We start from the raw sequence: 17,464 nt of genomic DNA, 5'->3' as shown, positions 1-17,464 counted from the left end.
CCTGGCTACCACCGTGAAACCCCGTCTCTACTAAAAAATACAAAAAACTAGCCGGGCGAGGTGGCGGGCGCCTGTAGTCCCAGCTACTCGGGAGGCTGAGGCAGGAGAATGGCGTAAACCCGGGAGGCGGAGCTTGCAGTGAGCCAAGATCCGGCCACTGCACTCCAGCCTGGGCATAGAGTGAGACTCCGTCTCAAAAAAAAAAAAAAAAAAAAATTAGCTGGGCATAGTGGCGGGCGCCTATAGTCCCAGCTACTCGGGAGGCTGAGGCAGGAGAATGGCGTGAACGCGGGAGGCAGAGCTTGTAGTGAGCAGAGATCACGCCACTACACTCTAGCCTGGGCGACAGAGTGAGACTCCGTCTCAAAAATAAATTAATTAATTAAACAAGGGTGCAAAAAGAATTGTAATAAACTGCTTAAGCATTGTCATAGCAAAAAATCTATCCAGTAGAATTCCTTACATCCATAAAATGCAACATCATGTCAAATTAACATGACCTAGATATATTTATTTCATATTATTTATTTAAATTATTTGTGCTGGGTACAGTGGCTCACACCTATAATCCCAGCACTTTGGGTGGCCAAGGCAGGAAGATCACTTGAGAACAGAAGCTTGAGGCTACAGTGAGCCGATTGCACCACTCTACTCCAGCCTGGGTGACAAAGTGAGATCCTGTCTCTAAATAAATAGTTTTAATATATTTATTATATAGAAATAAAAATAATTTATTTACATTTATAGATATCATCTATGCTATCATGCTATTTTTTTATTTATTTATTTATTTATTTTTTTGAGACGAAGTCTCGCTCTGTTGCCCAGGCTGGAGTGCAGTGGCCGGATCTCAGCTCACTGCAAGCTCCACCTCCTGGGTTCACGCCATTCTCCTGCCTCAGCCTCCCGAGTAGCTGGGACTACAGGCTCCCGCCACCTCGCCCGGCTAGTTTTTTGTATTTTTTTTTAGTAGAGACGGGGTTTCACCGTGTTAGCCAGGATGGTCTCGATCTCCTGACCTCGTGATCCGCCCGTCTCGGCCTCCCAAAGTGCTGGGATTACAGGCTTGAGCCACCGCGCCCGGCCCCATGCTATTTTTTTTAAGAGACAGGGTCTTATTCTGTTGCCCAGGCTGGAGTACAGTGATACAATCACAGCTCACTGCAGCCTTGATTCTACATATATGATTAAATAATAATGAAGCCAGCATTTATTGAGCATTACTATATGGCAGACAGTATTTTAAACATTTTTTGCCAATTAACTCATCTAATCCTTACAACAGCTCTAGAAGGTTGGGACTATAATTATTCACATTTTACAGATGAGTAACAGAGGTGCAAAGGTTAAAAAGCTTTTCCAGGGCCGGGCGCGGTGGCTCAAGCCTGTAATCCCAGCACTTTGGGAGGCCGAGACGGGCGGATCACGAGGTCAGGAGATCGAGACCATCCTGGCTAATACGGTGAAACCCTGTCTCTACTTAAAAATACAAAAAAAAAACTAGCCGGGCGACGAGGCGGGCGCCTGTAGTCCAGCTACTCGGAAGGCTGAGGCAGGAGAATGGCATAAACCCGGGAGGCGGAGCTTGCAGTGAGCTGAGATCCGGCCACTGCACTCCAGCCTGGGTGGCAGAGCAAGACTCCGTCTCAAAAAAAAAAAAAAAAAAAAAAAACCTTTTCCAGAATCATACAGCTAATAAGTGGTAGAGCCAGATTCAAACCCAGACAGACTGGCTGCAAAGCCCAAGCTTTTAACCACTTGGCTAAATTGCCTCTCAAACTGAAATACACAAGTGGCAAAAAGAGTATGTATAGTATAGACCCATTTTAATAAAAATAACTTGGCCGGGCACAGGGACTCAAGCTTGTAATCACAGCATTTTGGGAGGCTGAGGCAGGTGGATCACCTGAGGTCAGGAGTTCGAGATCAGCCTGGCCAACATGATGAAACACCATCTGTACTAAAAATACAAAAAAGTTAGCTGGGTGTGGTGGTATGCACCTGCAATCCCAGCTACTTGGGAGGCTGAGGCAGGAGAATTGCTTGCACCTGGGAGGCAGAGGTTGCAGTGAGCCACGATCATGCCATTGCACTCTAGCCTGGGTAACAGAGGGAGACTCTGTCTCAAAAATAAACAAAACAGGCCAGGCACGGTGGCTCAAGCCTGTAGTCCCAGCACTTTGGGAGGCCGAGACGGGCGGATCATGAGGTCAGGAGATCAAGACCATTCTGATTAACACGGTGAAACCCCGTCTCTACTAAAAATACAAAAAACTAGCCGGGCGAGGTGGCGGGCGCCTGTAGTCCCAACTACTCTGGAGGCTGAGGCAGAAGAATGCCATAAACCTGGGAGGCGGAGCTTGCAGTAAGCTGAGATCTGGCCACTGCACTCCAGCCTCAGCGACAGAGCCAGACTCCGTCTCAAATAAATAAATAAATAAAATAAAAATAAAAAATAAAATAAAATAAAATAAACAAAACAAAAACAAAACAAACAAAAAAACTTAACAAAAGAAAATAAATGTAGCGTACACATTTTAAAAATCTAGGGCCGGGGCTGGGTGTGGTGGCTTACACCTGTAATCCCAGCACATTGGGAGGCCAAGGCGGGCAGATCACCTGAAGTCAGAAGTCCAAGACAAGCCTGGCCAACACGGTGAAACCCCATCTCTACTACAATACAAAAATTACCCGGGCGTGGTGGCAGGCACCTGTAATCCCAGCTACTCGGGAGGCTGAGGCAGGAGAATTGCTTGAACCAGGGAGGCGGGGGTTGCAGTGAGCTGAGATCCTGCAACTGTATTCCAACCTATGGGGGACAAGACTGAGACTTCGATGGCCGGGCGCGGTGGCTCAAGCCTGTAATCCCAGCACTTTGGGAGGCCGAGACGGGTGGATCACGAGGTCAGGAGATCGAGACCATCCTGGCTAACACAGTGAAACCCCGTCTCTACTAAAAATACAAAAAAACTAGCCGGGCGAGGTGGCGGGCGCTGTAGTCCCAGCTACTCGGGAGGCTGAGGCAGAGAATGGCGTGAACCCGGGAGGCGGAGCTTGCAGTGAGCTGAGATCCGGCCACTGCACTCCAGTCCGGGCGACAGAGCGAGACTCCGCCTCAAAAAAGACTGAGACTTCGTCTCCAAAAAAAAAAAAAAAAAAAAGACTTAGGGCCTGCTGTGGTGGCTCACGCCTGTAATACCAGCACTTTGAGAGGCTGAAGCAGGCAGATCACAAAGTCAAGAGTTCGAGACCAGCCTGGCCAACATCGTGAAACCCCATCTCTACTAAAAAAAAAAAAAAAAATTAGCTGGGCACAGTGGCACGCACCTGTAGTCCCAGCTACTTAAGAGGCTGAGGCAGGAGAACTGCTTGAACTCGGGAGGTGGAGGTTGCGGTGAGCCGAGATTGCACCACTGCACTCCAGCCTGGGCAACAGAGTGAGACTCCATCTCAAAAAAGAAAAAAAAGAGAAAAAAATATAGGACCAGATGCGGTGGCTCATGCCTGTAATCCCAGCACTTTGGGAGGCCAAAGGGGGCAGATCACCTGAGGTTGGGAGTTCAAGACCAGCCTGACCAACATGATGAAATCCCATCTCTACTAAAAATACTAAAATTAGCCTGGCGTGGTGGCACATGCCTGTAATCTCAGCTACTCGGGAGGCTGAGGCAGGAGAATTGCTTGAACCCAGGAGGCAGAGGTTGTGGTAAGCCGAGATCGTGCCACTGCACTCCAGCCTGGGCCACAAGAATGAAATTCCGTCTCAAAAAAAAAAAAAAAAGGCCAGGCACAGTGTCTCACGTCTGTAATCCCAGCACTCTGGGAGGCCGAGGTGGGCGGATCATGAGGTCAGGAGATCAAGACCACACTGGCTAACACAGTGAAACCCCGTCTCTACTAAAAAAATACAAAAAAATTAGCCAGGCGTAGTGGCGGGTGCCTGTAGTCCCAGCTACTCAGGAGGCTGAGGTAGAAGAATGGTGTGAACCCGGGAGGCGGAGCTTGCAGTGAGCCGAGATTGTGCCACTGCACTCCAGCCTGAGCAACACAGCAAGACTCCATCTTAAAAAAAAAAGTCTAGGCCGGGCGCGGTGGCTCAAGCCTGTAATCCCAGCACTTTGGGAGGCCGAGACGGGTGGATCACGAGGTCAGGAGATCGAGACCATCCTGGCTAACACGGTGAAACCCCGTCTCTACTAAAAATACAAAAAACTAGCCGGGCGAGGTGGCGGGCGCCTGTAGTCCCAGCTACTCGGGAGGCTGAGGCGGGAGAATGGCGTGAACCCGGGAGGCGGAGCTTGCAGTGAGCTGAGATCCGGCCACTGCACTCCAGCCTGGGTGACAGAGCAAGACTCCGTCTCAAAAAAAAAAAAAAAAAAAAAAAAAAGTCTAGATGTAGGCTGGATGAGGTGGTGCATGCCTGTAATCCCAGCACTTTGGGAGGCCAAGGTGGGTAGATCACCTGAGGTCAGGAGTTCAAGACTGGTCTGACCAACATGGTGAAACCCCGTCTCTACTAAATATAAAAAGTTAGCTGGGCGTGGTGGCGCATGTCTGTAATCTCAACTACTTGGGAGGCTAAGGCAGGAGAATCGCTTGAACCGGGGAGGTGGAGGTTGCAGTGAGCCGAGATAGCGCCACTGCACTCTAGTCTGGGCAACAAGAGCAAAACTCCATCTCAAAAAAAAAAAAAAAAATCTAGATGCGGAGATTACACTTTCTTTTTTTTTTTTTTTTTTGAGACAGAGTCTCGCTCTGTGGCCCAGGCTGGAGTGCAGTGGCCAGATCTCAGCTCACTGCAAGCTCTGCCTCCCGGGTTTACACCATTCTCCTGCCTCAGCCTCCTGAGTAGCTGGGACTACAGGCGCCCGTCACCTCGCCCGGCTAGTTTTTTGTATTTTTTTAGTAGAGACGGGGTTTCACCGTGTTAGCCAGGATGGTCTCGATCTCCTGACCTCGTGATCCGCCCGTCTCGGCCTCCCAAAGTGCTGGGATTACAGGCTTGAGCCACCGCGCCCGGGTACACTTTCAATCTAGGTCATATATTTCCACAAGATTTAATTTTTTTTTTTTTTTTTGAGACAGGATCTCGCTCTATCACCCAGGCTGCAATGCAGTGGTACCATCACAGCTCACTATAGTCTTGACCTTGGAGGCTCAAGCAATTCTCCTGACTCAAGTCTCCTGAGTCGCTAGGACCACAGGTGCTGCCAACCACACTCAGCTAATTTATTATATTTAGTAGAGACAAGGTTTCACTATGTTGCACAGGCTAGTCTGGAACTCCTGGGTGGGAGGATTGCTTGAACGCAGGAGGTTGAGGCATCAGTGAGCCATGCTGGTGCTGGCTGGGTGACAGAGTGAGACCCTGTCTCTGGAAATAAAACAGTTATCCTTGGCGTAAGGAGCAACAATTAAAATAACATTAATCTAGGCCAGGCCCGGTGGCTCATGCCTGTAATCCTAGCACTTTGGGAGGCCGAGGCGGGCAGATCATTTGAGGTCAGGCGTTCAAGACCAGCCTGGCCAACATGGTGAAACCCCATCTCTACTAAAAATACAAAAATTAGCCAGGCATAGTGGCAGGCACCTGTAATCCCCGCTACTCAGGAGGCTAAGGCAGGAGAACTGCTTGAACCCAGGAGGCAGAGGATGCAGTGAGTTGAGATCGGGCCATTACACTCCAGCCTGGGTGACAGAGTGAGACTCTGTCTCAAAAAAGAAACAAAAAAATTAAACTCTTCTCCTTGTTGCTATGAGGTAATGTAGAAAATAGGCCTAGAAGCCGGGCACAGTGGCTCACACCTGTAATCCCAGCACTTTGGGAGGCCGAGGCGGGTGGATCACGAGGTCAGGAGATAAAGGCCATCCTGGTTAACACGGTGAAACCCCGTCTCTACTAAAAACACAAAAAATTAGCCGGGCGTGGTGGCGGGCACCTGTAGTCCCAGCTACTTGGGAGGCTGAAGCAGGAGAATGGCGGGAACCTGGGAGGTGGAGGCTGCAGTGAGCCAAGATCAAGCCACTGTACTCCAGCCTGGATAACAGAGAGAGACTCTGTCTCCAGAAAAAAAAAAGAAAGAAAGAAAATAGGCCTAGAGCTTGTACTACGTTTCATTGTATATTTTTTCTTTTCTTTTTTTTAAAAGACAGGATCTCATTCTGTTATCCAGGCTGCAGCGCAGTGGCACCATCATGGCTCACCGCCACCTCAATCTCCCAGGCTCAAACAACCCTCCCAACTCAGCCTCTTGAGTAGCAGGGACTACAGGTGTGTGCCACCATACCAGCTGGTGTATTTTTTTTTTTTTTAATAGCGATGGGGTCTCACCATGTTGCCCAGGCTGGTCTTGAATTACTGGGCTCAAGTGATCCTCCCACCTCAGCCTCCCAAAAGTACTGGGATTATAGACGTGAACTACTGTGTCCAGCTGTCTTTTCATTTTAAAGCAATGCTAATAATATTGCCTTGAGGAGGAACACAAATTCTGAAAATTTTTCTTAATGGGATTTCAGGAGATCCCATGTCCCCCAAAATAAACAGAAAAGAACTTGCCTGAGTTGGTGCAGAGATGGCCACAGGGTATGGGAACCCACCAGCCAAATTAGGAGCTGTAAGGTTGCCATCATAAAGTCAGTATTTTCAAAACTGCAGAGATGATAAACAATGTTATTCCTAAATCTAAACCCCTCTTTATCTTTCTGGAGGTTCTGCTTTATTCACCTTTTTATAACTGTACCCTTTCAGGGATGTGGCCTTAAGAATTAAGGGGAAATTTAGATTTCTAATCTGATTAGGGTATTTCCTATTTGTCATCTATGGGAAACCAATGTTGACACGGTTATATGCAACCTTGGAAGTCAGCTCTAGATTAGGCTGCCTTGCACTGCCCCCAGGCAGACAATCTCAATCTGTCAGGTTAGGTTTACTTGACTATTCCTTCTAATCTCTGGGATTCTTAACACTGCAGTGGGTTGTCATAGGGAAAGGTTATCATTCCAGGGGGGATGTCTCAAAATAATTCAGCTGCTCACTGCCCTGGGGCAGAAGCCCTTAGTAAACCTGAAATCACAGGGACCTCAAGAGTCATAGCCAGTGACCACAGCCATTGGAAGCAGTTTCCTGGATATTGTCCTTGGGTGTAGGATAGGAAAAGGCCTTAGGAGGTTTTACTCAAACCTGGGGAGCTGAATTGAAGTGGCACTGAAGTGTCCCTTGAGGCCTTACAAGAGTTCTGCCAACCTCCCTTATCTGACCATACTAAACCCAAAATGAAAACTGCACTTCCAGTCTCCTATCCCATAGGCCAAATCCAAAACAGGTAACTATGCTACTTTACCTCCTCAGTGTTATACTGGGATATCTCTTTATTCCCGGTCAGCATTATAATAGAATAATTTTTATGAAGGAAAAAAGAGCCTTATCAGACCCCTTTCTATGCTCTTTTAACTTACTGTTGTGGTTGTTTTCTCTGGTCTCCCACTAGAGAAAGCTAGGAACTCACTTTTTTCCTAAAGGACATTTATCCTCACTTATTCAGGATTTCTTGAACCCATAAGCATAGATGAAACCATGCACATTCATTCATGCACACATGCTTAGAGAACCATTAGAGAAGTCACTCTAACCCATGATTTACATTTTGGGTAGCTGGGCATGCTGCCATCAATTTTGTGGCAAAAACATAAGGGCAAAAGTCAGGTATAAGTATGCAGTCTCCCATCTACCATTCTCTCTCCTCTATGCCCTGCATACAACAAAGGTGCAGAGGTCTGAGGATTCTCCAGCTCTGATCACTACAATTAAACACATAGGGAAAGGGCCCCATAACCTGCCCTGATCTAAGGAAACAGATGACTCCCAGAAACTTCAATGTGGTCAAAAAATTAGCTGGCAAAGGATCTCACAGGTGTCTCTAAAACATTTCATCATATCTCCCTGTCTCCCTGTGAATAGTTCTGGAAAAACAAAAAAACAAAAAACTGTGCTAGGAATCCAGAAACCCGAGTCCTAGTTCTAGCTTTATCACTAACCAAATGTATGACCTTGGACAACTTATTTGGCCTCTCTGGGCCTCAGTTCCCTACTTGAAATGAAGCATCCTGGGCTACATAAGTTCTAAGGTGCTCTATAAGTTCTATGATTCTAAGATTCTAAGATTGAGCATATAAAACAAAAATAGGCCGGACTGGTGGCTCACGCATGTAATCCCAGCACTTTGGGAGGCTGAGGCAGGTGGATCACAAGATCAAGAGATTGAGACCATCCTGGCCAACATGGTGAAACCCTGTCTCTAATAAAAATACAAGAAATTAGCTGGGTGTGATGGCACATGCCTGTAGTCCCAGCTACTCGGGAGGCTGAGGCAGGAGAATCGCTTGAACCCAGGAGGTAGAAACTGCAGTGAGCCGAGATTGCACCACTGCACTCCAGCCTGGCGACAGAGCAAGACTCCATCTCAAAAAAAAAAAGGATAAAAAAGATAAATTAATGGGGCCGGGCTCGGTGGCTCACACCTGTAATCCCAGTACTTTGGGAAGCCAAGGCGGGCAGATCATGAGGTCAGGAGATCAAGACCATCCTGGCTAACATGGTGAAACCCCGTCTCTACTAAAAAAAAATACAAAAAATTAGCTGGCGTCGTGGCAGGCACCTATAGTCCCAGCTACTTGGGAGGCTGAGGCAGGAGAATGATGTGAACCCGGGAGGCGGAGCTTGCAGTGAGCAGAGACCATGAGCCACTGCACTCCAGCCTGGGTGGCAGAGCGAGACTCTGTCTCAAAAAAAAAAAAAAAGATAGGCCGGGCGCGGTGGCTCAAGCCTGTAATCCCAGCACTTTGGGAGGCCGAGACAGGTGGATCACGAGGTCAGGAGATCGAGACCATCCTGGCTAATACGGTGAAACCCCGTCTCTACTAAAAAATACAAAAAACTAGCCGGCGAGGTGGCGGGCGCCTGTAGTCCCAGCTACTCGGGAGGCTGAGGCAGGAGAATGGCGTAAACCCGGGAGGCGGAGCTTGCAGTGAGCTGAGATCCGGCCACTGCACTCCAGCCTGGGTGGCAGAGCAAGACTCCGTCTCAAAAAAAAAAAAAAAAAAAAAAAAAGATAAATTAATGGGTAATTATGTTAAAAAAGGTATCCTGGCTCTAACACTAACTGACCTTGCTCTCTCCAAGCAGCTCTTGACTTTTTACGTGAACGGAAGAGATATTTTTTACTTAAGCAACAGAACCCTTAGATTGAAATCACTTCCCCTCTTCGGAACTCAGTTTCCTCACTTGTGAGATGAGTGGTTCTAAGGTTCTGTCTAATTCCAGAATGCTGTGGATCATACTGAATTAACCACATGGGGATTTTAAAGTTAGGTCTCTTTAGTTTTAATTTATTCAATTTACAAAAGAATCCAGAAGGCATATAATTCTTCAAGAACTCAGCTAATGTCTAAAAAGACGCCTGCCAGGCATTAAAGGGCAGAAATGACCTCCCAGTTGGTCAGCAGCTCCAAGCACTATTTGTGTGGTTACCCCAAACTTCATCATCCTAAATACGTAATCTCCTTATCAATAGAGACATAAAGAAGAAATACATGGCTGGGCGCAGTGGCTTATACCTATAATCCCAGCACTTTGGGAGGCCAAGGCAGTCGGATCACCTGAAGTCAGGAGTTCGAGACCAGCCTGACCAACCTGGTGAAACCCCATCTCTACTAAAAACATAAAAATTAACCATAATCCCAGCTATTTGGGAGGGTGAGGCAGGAGAACTGCTTGAATCCAGGAGGTGAAGGTTGCAGTGAGCTGAGATTGTGCCACTGCACTCCAGCCAAGGCGACAGAGCAAGACTCTGTCTCAAAAAAAAGAAGAAGAAACACATAATCCTTGTCCTCAAACTAAGGTATAGGCTTGAGCTCAATGAGTACATAGGAAAAAAACACATAAACGTATTAAGCAAATACTTAACAAGTAAAAGTTAATAATTAATGTAAGTTGTAAAATATACAGAAAAGAACAAATGGTACAGATTAATCATAGAAAGCTTTCTGCAGAAAGAAGTTTTAAGAACTGGGCTTTCAAGGGCAGAAGGAATCCCAAGTGACAGAGAAGAGGGCTGAGGCCTGGAATGGGATTCTGAATCAAATCACTTTACCTTTCAAGTGTTGGGGGGCAGGTTCCCTGTTCACAAGGCTCCAACCCCCTGATGCCTCCACTCAGTGCCACTGAAGAGATTCTCCCAGTAACCCATCTTGTTGGCTATTCTCCGACTGAGTCTTCCTTCCCAGTGACAAGCTCCATCACCCAGGGGATGAATGTGATGTCACAATCAGGAGTACTCTAGTAGTAGAAATAAGGAAGAGAAAGGAGAGTCAGGAGAACTACCTCCACTTGGCAAGGAGATCTGGCAGTTGGTTGGAGAGTATGAGACAACTCCATTAAACACTAAGTTGGCCGGGCGCGGTGGCTCAAGCCTGTAATCCTAGCACTTTGGGAGGCCGAGACGGGCGGATCACAAGGTCAGGAGATCGAGACCACCCTGGCTGATACGGTGAAACCCCGTCTCTACTAAAGAATACAAAAAACTAGCCGGGCGATGAGGCGGGCGCCTGTAGTCCCAGCTACTTGGGAGGCGGAGGCAGGAGAATGGCCTAAACCTGGGAGGCGGAGCTTGCAGTGAGCTGAGATCCTTCGGCCGGGCATGGTGGCTCAAGTCTGTAATCCCAGCACTTTGGGAGGCCGAGGCGGGCGGATCACGAGGTCAGGAGATCGAGACCATCCTGGCTAACACGGTGAAACCTCGTCTCTACTAAAAAAAATACAAAAAACTAGCCGCGCGAGGTGGCGGGCGCCTGTAGTCCCAGCTACTCAGGAGGCTGAGGCAGGAGAATGGCGTGAACCCGGGAGGCGGAGCTTGCAGTGAGCTGAGATCCGGCCACTGCACTCCAGCCTGGGTGGCAGAGCGAGACTCCGTCTCAAAAACAAAAAAAACAAAAAAAAACAAAAAAAAAAACACTAAGTTTTCAGTGCTAGGCAAGTAAGACTACCTTCTAAGGAGGGAGCTCACCAGCTAAGGAAGCACACATACAGGGTCCAGTAGATCTGAACATAGTTGGGAGGGGGAAAGAAAAGGACAAGAGGAAAAGCAGAGAAGAGGAGTTGTTGGAGATTTACGATTCTTTTATTCAGTGCACATAACTACCAGTAATAATGATTCCAAATCTGTGAGTACAAAATGCACAGGTCCGGCCGGGTGCGATGGCTCAAGCCTGGAATCCCAGCATTTTGGGAGGCTGAGGAGGGCAGATCACCTGAGGTCAGGAGTTCGAGATGAGCCTGGCCAACACGGCGAAACCCCATCTCTACTAAAAATATAAAAATTAGCCAGGCGTGGTAGCGGGTGCCTGTAATCCCAGCTACTCAGAAAGCTGAGGCAGGGAGAACCGCTTGAACTCGGGAGGCGGAGGTTGCAGTGAGCTGAGATCGTGCCATCACACTCCAGCCTGGGCGACACGGCAAGACTCCAACTGAAAACACACACACACACACACACAAATACATAGATCCATAATACATTACGTGTACAGGATGATGCTTTAATGCAGAGGTCCCCAAATCCCCAGATGGACCAGTACCAGACTGTGGCCTATTAGGAACTGGGTCGTACAAAAGGAGGTGAGCAGGAAACAAGCAAGCACTGAGGCCTGAGCTCCATCTCCTGTCAGATCATCAGCAGCATTTGATTCTCACAGAAGCATGAACCCTATTGTGAACTGCACATGCGAAGGATCTAGGTTGCCCACTCCCTATGAGAATCTAATGCCTGATGATCTGAGGTGGAAGAGTTTCATCCCAAAACCATCCCCTCACCCACCATCTGTAGAAAAACTATCTTTCACAAAAGGGCTGGGGACTGCTGCTTTTATGTTTCCAAAGTGCTTTCACATAAATTATTATTATTATTTTGAGACAGAGTCTCACTCTGTCACCTAGGCTGGAGTGCAATGGTGCGATCTTGGCTCACTGCAGCCTCCGCTTCCCAAGTCCAAGTGATTCTCCTACCTCAGCCTCCAGAGTAGCTGGGATTACAGGCGCCCATCACCATGCCCGGCTAATTTTTGTATTTTTAGTAGAGATGGGGTTTCACTGTGTTGGCCAGGCTGGTCTCAAACTCCTGACCTCAGGTGATACACCTGCCTCAGCCTCCCAAAATGCTGGGATTACAGGTGTGAGCCACTGCACCCGGCCCACATAAATTATTATTTTTATTATTATTTTTTGAGACAGGGTCTTGTTCTATTGCCCAGGCTGGAGTACAGTGGCATGATCATAGCTCACTACAGCCTTGCCTTCCCAGGCTCCAGCAATCCTCCCACCTTAGTCTCCCAAATAGCTGGGACCACAGGCACACACCAGCACACCTGGCTAATTTTTGTATTTTTGGTAGAGACGGGGTTTGGACACGTTGCCCAGGCTGGTCTTTAACTCCTGGACAGGCTCCAGCAATCCTCCAACCTCAACCTCCCAAAGTGCTGGGATTACAGACACCAGCCCCTGCGCCCATCCATAAATGTACACATTTAAACAAGTCAAGTAACCCTGCTGTAGTTTTTCTGTTTCTTCAACTGTCAAGTAGAGAAAAATGAGACCTGCCTCATATATTAATATAATGTATATATAATATATAGAAGTATTATATATATTTTATATAGATATATGTATATATTTTTTGAGACAGAGTGTTACTCTGTCGATAGGCTGGAGTACAGTGGCAGGATCTCAGCTTACTGCAACCTCTGCCTCCAGGGTTTAAGCGATTCTCCTGCCTCAGCCTCCCAAGTAGCTGGGACTACAGGTGTGCGTCATCATGCCGAGCTAGTTTTTGTATTTTTAGTAGAGACGGGGTTACACCATGTTAGCCAGGATGGTCTTGATCTCCTGACCTTGTGATCTGCCCGCCTGGGCCTCCCAAAGTGCTGGGATTACAGGTGTGAGCCACCATGCCTGGCTTATTTTTTCTTTTTTTTTTTTTTTGAGATGGAGTCTTGCTCTGTCGCCCAGGATAGAGTGCAGTGATGCGATCTCCTCAGCTCACGCCAACCTCCACCTCCCAGGTTCAAACAATTCTCCTGCCTCAGCCTCCTGAGTAGCCGGGATCACAGACACGTGTCACCATGCCAGGCTAAGTTTTATACTTTAGTAGAGATGGGGTTTCAACATGTTGGCTAGGCTGGTCTCAGACTGGCCTCATGTAATCCGCCACCTTTGGCCTCCCAAAGTGCTGGGGTTACAGGCGTAAGCCACTGTGCCCGGCCTAATATAAGGTGTCTATATGTGTGTATGTGTATACACGTATACACACACGCACACCCCTTATACATACTGTCCTGCAAATCAAATGAAATAAATATGAAAGGAGGCTGGACGCAGTGGCTCACACCCGTAATCCCAGCACTTTGGGAGGCCGAGGTGGGTGGATCACTTGAGTCCAAGAGTTTGAGACCAGCCTGGGTAACATAGTGAAACCTTGTCTCTACAAAAAAAACAAAAATTAGCCGGGCATGGTGGCATGAGTGCCTGTAGTCCTGGCTTGTGAGGAGGCTGAAGCAGGAAGATCAACTGAGCCCAGGAGGCAGAGATTGCAGTGAGCAGAGATTGCAGCACTGCACATCGGCCTGGGTGACAGAGTGAGACCCTGTCTCAGAAATAAATAAATAAATAAATATGAAAGGATACTGAATACTGTTATCCTAAAGTAAGATTATTTGTAGCAACAGAATACAAAATAAGGCCAGGTGCAGTGGCTCATGCCTGTAATCCTAGCACTTTGGGAGGCCGAGGTGGACCGATCACCTGAGGTCAGTGTTGTTTTTTTTTTGGGGGGGAGAACTGTGGGGAGACAGAGTCTCGCTCTGTCTGGAGTGCAACAGCGCAATCTCAGCTCACTGCAACCTCCGCCTCCCGGGTTCAAGCAATTCTCCTGCCTCAGCTTCCCAAGTAGCTGGGACTACAGGCGCACACAGCCATGCCCAGCTAATTTTTTATATTTTTAGTAGAGACGGGGTTTCACCGTGTTGCCCAGGCTGGTCTCGAACTCTTGAGCTCAGGCAATCTGCCGGCCTCGGCCTCCCAAAGTACTAGGATTACAGGCGTGTGCCACCGTGCCAGGCTGAGGTCAGGGGTTTGAGACCAGCCTGGCAATATGGTGAAACCCCATTTCTACTAAAAATACAAAAAATTAGCCAGGCATGGTGGCAGGTGCCTGTAATCCCAGCTATTCAGGAGGCTGAGGCAGGAGAATTGCTTGAATCCAGGAAAAGGAGGTTGCAGTGAGCCGAGATTGTGCCACTGCACTCCAGCCTGGGTGATAAGAGTGAGACTCTGTCTCAAAAAAATATATATAACGCAAAATAAATTTAGAGTACTGAGAGTCGGAGAGGAAATGTTTGAAAGAAGCCTGTTCCTTCTTTTTACTAGAAGGTAGGCCTAGCCACAGGTCGATCAGCTGGACGTGCAAGGTAGTAACACTGCATCACTCACATTCTCTACCACTAGTCCACTCCATTCTTATTTGGGGCAAAACTATCAGCCAACGACACTATCAGCCTCTTGCCCTATTGTGAGACTCTAAAACCCCTCTATAGAAAAGGGTAACACTATCACGGGCCAGTCACTAAGAACAGTGGCCTCATTAACAGCCCCACTTGCTATTAGGTGAAATGAAGTTTCTGAATAGAGAAGCAGTCTGTCAATCCCTCAAGCAAAACGCACTCACCCCTCCTGGCTTTCTGCTCTGCCTCTGGCCTCCTCCTCCCCACTCCCCAATTTCCCAAAGTCCTGAGTTAGGGAAGGCCTTCCAGTGTGTGGTGTGTGAAACCTGTCAGAGAGCCAGGCTGCAAACCAAGCGCACGGATGTGAAGAATGTGAGATTCCTTCATGGAAGGCTGGGAGGGGGTGAGGAGCGGGGAAGGAATGAGAGGACAAGGCTGCCAAAGACAAGGCATGGGAGAGGAGCCAAGCTATGGCGCTTGAAGGGCGGGGGTTTAGGTTCCACCGCCCCTGCCCAGGCTGGCCCCCGGAATGCTCCCTTCCTCCCCTTCTGGCCCGTCAATCATTGCCCATTTAAACATCACGCTGTCCCCCCAGGTCCGCGGCTGCCGGTCCTCCAGCTAGCTCCGGCCGCCTCCCGCACTTCTCAAAGCTCCCCTATTCCAACGGACCTTCCCCAAAAGCCCAATCTCCAGGTCCCCCTTCTCACCTCCCGACTCCTCGCCAGTGCTGCTTCCCTGCCCACATTTTTATCTCTACCACCATCCCTCCTTCTGAACCCCAGTATTTCAGCCCCCCGCCCCAATACCCCTGGGACATCACCTCCTCCCCTCCCACGCCCTCTTTTAGGTGGAAGATCGCGCAGGCGCAGTACGCACCGCCCTGGAAGCGGCCTGGAGTCTCCGCAAACCTGACCCAGTCGGAGCTGAGGCAGCAGCGGCCACAGTAGTGCCCTGGTGCCGGGTCCTAGCCTCTCCCGGGTAGGGAAGGGAAAGGGGAAGGAGGGGACAGAAGACTCCGACCACTCGTCGCCTTCTCAGACGGATCCTTTGCCCCGCCCACCGCTGCTACGCAACCCGGCGGAAGCTCGTCACCAAACCCCGCCTCTTTGTTTAACTCAGCCCCTACACTACCAGCCACGAGCGGCCTACCAGGAGGGACGAAGGCTGGCCAGGCCTCCGCTCTAGACCGGAAGTCTAGTCTAGAGTCTATATAGGCCCAGCCAGGACTATATAGTCATTTGGGAGGGCGAACTCTGTGTTCTTGCCGGCGAGAACGTGTGGGCCTGGCCGGCCACGCTTCGCTTTGGAGGGGTGCAGGTGACTTGTGTCTTAGAGCTGACGCGGATTGGTGCGAGATCATTGCGGAGAGGCAGACCTGCAGCGTGACCTGCTGCGGGTCCGGCCCCTCTCCCTTTTCCAGAGACCTCGTCAGCATCCTATAGAGCTTCGTAACAAGGCGGCCGCGGGGTGGGGAGTGAGGGAGTCTGACCGCAAAGCTTAGATCTGGGGTGCTCAATGGGTTGTCTGCCTCTCTCCCAGGCGCTCTCCTGCTGTATCCACAATGGCTCCTCGAACACTTGTGGAGTTCCCTGAAACACCTAAGAGGAAGGAAGGAAGGGAGAAAAAATTTCCGTCTTCCTGAGTTGGGGTTTGATTTCCTTAGCTTACAACACCGTGCTGTTGGGGATGTGGGCAGTAGAGAATCTGGGATCCAAGGGAAGTCAATGTGGAGCCTAAAGAGCTCCATGAGAAGATAGGGGATTAATTAAGCAAACCAAGGCATTACAATTACATGACTTCCTAGGCTAATCTGGTATTAAATAGTATGGTATTTATTGTGGACATTGGCTAAGTAAATGCTAATGCACATTAATACACGCATATACACACACATATCTTTATGTAATTTGTTTATACACAACAATACAGAGCTAGCCACCTTTTGTGGACAATTTGACAGGTCCCGAAAGGAACTAAAGTTTCAGGCCTCCTTTCTGCCGTCCTCTAGAGGGACTCTGCGATCAAGTAAGATACGAGTAGTATGAGCCGGGCGCGGTGGATCAAGCCTGTAATCCCAGCACTTTGGGAGGCCGAGACGGGTGGATCACGAGGTCAGGAGATCGAGACCATCCTGGCTAACACGGTGAAACCCCGTCTCTACTAAAAAAAATACAAAAAACTAGCCAGGCGATGTGGCGGGCGCCTGTAGTCCCAGTTACTCGGGAGGCTGAGGCAGGAGAATGGCGTGAATTCGGGAGGCGGAGCTTGCAGTGAGCTGAGATCCGGCCACTGCACTCCAGCCTGGGCGACAGAGCGAGACTTCGTCTCAAAAAAAAAAAAAAAAATAGTAGTATGGCCGGGCGCGGTGGTTCACGCCTTTAATCCCAACACTTTGGGAGGCCGAGGCGGGTGGATCACGAGGTCAGGAGTTTGAGACCAGGCTGGCCAACATGGTGAAACCCCGCCTCTACTAAAAATACAAAAAAGTAGCCGGGCGTAGTGGCGGGCGCCTGTAATCCCAGCTACTAGGGAGACTAACACAGGAGAATCGCTTGAACCCGGGAGGCAGAGGTTGCAGTGAGCCAAGATCGCACCACTGCACTCCAGCCTGGGCGGCAGAGCAAGACTCCTTTGTGGGCAGGTGCAAGGGCTCACGCCTGTAATCCTAGCACTTTGGCAGGACGAGGTGGGCGGATCGCTTGAGGAGCCAGAGACCAGCCTGGGAAACATGACGAAACTCTGTCTCTACAAAAAAAAAAAAAATTAGCCGAGGATAGTAGTGTGAACCTGTAGTACCAGCTACTACGGAGGCTGTGGTGGGAGGATCGCTTGAGCCAGGGAGGCAGAGGTTGCAGTGAGCCAAGATTGCACCACTACACTCCAACCTGGGTTACACAGCGAGACCCTGTTAAAAAAAAAA

General features: G+C 49.0%; 1 protein-coding gene across 7 annotated transcripts in view; it reads right to left on the bottom strand.

Annotated features, from left to right (window-relative positions):
• The window catches only part of RNF41 (ring finger protein 41), a 33,267-nt gene extending 17,651 nt beyond the window's left edge, over positions 1–15,616 (bottom strand). For 4 of the 7 annotated variants that reach the window (XM_033221704.1, XM_033221705.1, XM_033221706.1 and 1 more), the window contains exons 1-2: positions 15,421–15,616; positions 10,149–10,333 (exon numbers count right to left, since the gene is read on the bottom strand). The gene's annotated coding sequence lies outside the window, so the exon portion shown is untranslated. Of the gene's footprint in view, positions 1–2,691; positions 2,821–6,556; positions 6,650–10,148; positions 10,334–15,420 lie in introns of those variants that run through there. The other 3 variants (XM_033221702.1, XM_033221701.1, XM_033221703.1) reach the window with 3 other exon arrangements.
• Between the last annotated feature and the right edge of the window lie 1,848 nt (positions 15,617–17,464).

Source organism: Trachypithecus francoisi, unplaced genomic scaffold, assembly GCF_009764315.1.
Source record: "Trachypithecus francoisi isolate TF-2019V2 unplaced genomic scaffold, Tfra_2.0 Lachesis_group11, whole genome shotgun sequence".
Lineage (NCBI taxonomy): Eukaryota > Metazoa > Chordata > Mammalia > Primates > Cercopithecidae > Trachypithecus > Trachypithecus francoisi.
Note: the sequence above shows the minus strand (reverse complement) of the source record. Positions and strands in the feature narration are given on the sequence as shown.